This window comes from Chinchilla lanigera, unplaced genomic scaffold (assembly GCF_000276665.1).
Source record: "Chinchilla lanigera isolate Chin_1 unplaced genomic scaffold, ChiLan1.0 scaffold00008, whole genome shotgun sequence".
In the NCBI taxonomy this organism is placed as follows: domain Eukaryota; kingdom Metazoa; phylum Chordata; class Mammalia; order Rodentia; family Chinchillidae; genus Chinchilla; species Chinchilla lanigera.
Genome location: NW_004955409.1, coordinates 22,025,264 through 22,027,247, shown reverse-complemented (window position 1 = coordinate 22,027,247; position 1,984 = coordinate 22,025,264). Strand labels below are relative to the sequence as shown.

General features: G+C 40.1%; 1 protein-coding gene across 1 annotated transcript in view; it reads left to right on the top strand.

The window, feature by feature from the left end:
• Positions 1 to 1,984, top strand: part of Ctage5 (CTAGE family, member 5) — a 112,765-nt gene that overhangs the window by 53,825 nt on the left and 56,956 nt on the right. The gene's annotated exons all lie outside the window — the stretch shown is intronic.

The following is a 1,984-nucleotide window of genomic DNA, read 5'->3' as shown; positions in this document are numbered from 1 at the left end:
TCCCCTCCTCTCCCCTCCCCTGCCCTCTTTATTTTTCCTCTCATACTTACTGATATTTTAGTTGGATACCAGTTGGGTTGAATACCATTGGGTTGGAATTATTTCCCCCTAAGTTTTGACATTACTGTTCCATTGTCTTCACTTTCATTATTACTTTTGAGTCGTCAATTGCTAAACAGATTATAGAACTTCTTTGGTATCTATTTTTTTCCCCTGGAATCTTTTAGTGTCTTTTCATTGTTTCCATTTCCTTGAAATTACAAGATGGTGTGCCTTGGTGTGTGTCTGTTTTATACACTGGGTTGGGTACTTTCAGTCTGGAAGCTCCTCTTAATGATTCCATACTTTTGGAGGATCATTCATGTGAAAAGTACTTGAAAATGTCATTTTTTAATCTCTTTGGAACTTCTCATTTTTTTCTTTGATATATTTCACTTGTAAGAATTTTTTGCTTTGATTATGCCTTCTTAACTTTTTGTTTCATGGGTGCAGTATCTTATCATGCTGATATTTAGGGTGTTTTTGAAGTGTTTTTTTTTTTTTCTTTTTAGTTTCCCAAGTTACCTTGTTTCCTTTAAGTTTCTTTACTTCCCATTTTGGCCTATTTTTTTTTTTTTTAAATGACAATAACAACAACCACAACAGCATTTATTAAACACTTACGATGTGACATGTAATATACCAAATTCCTTACATAAATTAACTAGTTTCAACAGCAGGCAGGTTGATAATATTACCGTTCTGATTTGGCACATTAGGTGAGTAAGGCACAGAAGATTTTATAAATAGCCTAGGGACCCCAGTTGGAAAGGGTAGACCTGGGATATAAATCCAAGCAACTTCTGGGCCAGCATCCCTCCTCTCCATCACCACACCCCACTGCCTCCCAAGGTGGGTCTCTCTACCTACCCTTCTTTTTAGCTTTATTAGTACACATTTGCAGTTCATAATGATTACCTTCACTGTAGGGGCTTGGTACATGTACACGACACATTTCAGTTCCCTTCCTTTTCCCCCTGCCCCATCCCCTTGGGCTGTGTCTTGTCTGAAAGGCTCTCTTCTCAGGTACTTGGTGACTCAGGGCTCATGCTTGTTTAATAGTGAAGCCCTCCACATCCACTTGCCAGCTCTGCGTGTGCCATTCATGGGCTTTTCTGTGGGGTAACCTGGCTGGGATGTTTCCAATTAGAGAGTCATAGTTGTTGGTGTCTGAAGACCATCAACCCACATGAATTTTCCTCAGTTCTCATTAGGAGGTAGAAGCCTGCTTGCCGGCAGTTGCTTGTAGCTCAGGGAGGTGAGGAGTGCTGTAAGTCTGCTGTTACTTAATACCTGTGTGTTTTGAATGTGTTAATGCCGCCTTCACCTGGGCCAGATGTCCTAGAGTCTCAGATTCTGTATTTCTAAAGAGCAGCTATGTTTTTGACAGTACGTGTATGTATGTTTGTGTGAAAGAGAATGATTGATGATGAAAATAAGAATGTGTGTGTGTGTGTGTGTGTGTGTACTGAAAGAACATAAGAGGCTTTCAGCTGCTTTTGATGCTTTTAGTTTCCCTTGTTTTCAGTTTTGCTCTTGCCCTAGTTCTTGTGCCTTTAAGTCACGAGACTTTCTGGCTTGTGTTAGTTCAATACACATCTGTCTCACGACACTTTCTAAGTAGAAAGTGTGGCCCCCCTCGTGGGGTTTGTATCTTTTTTTCAGTTTCTTTTCTGGCATCTTACTAGGTTCTAAGAGAAAGTGGTGGCAAACCCTGTGTTAAATTTCCCATGCTATGCTCAAACCTGGCCCTTTCTAATTTGAAGCACAGTTTCATCTGACTCTTTACAGTTGCTTTCATCCAGTTCCTTCTGTATATTCACAGATTCCCTGTCCTAATTCACTCCTTCTCTAACCTTTTAAGGCTATATGCTTTGTGTTCAGTTTCTTCAGTGACTCATTAGAGACCGCCTAATCACCAAATCTGAGTTTGATCTTCAGTCCC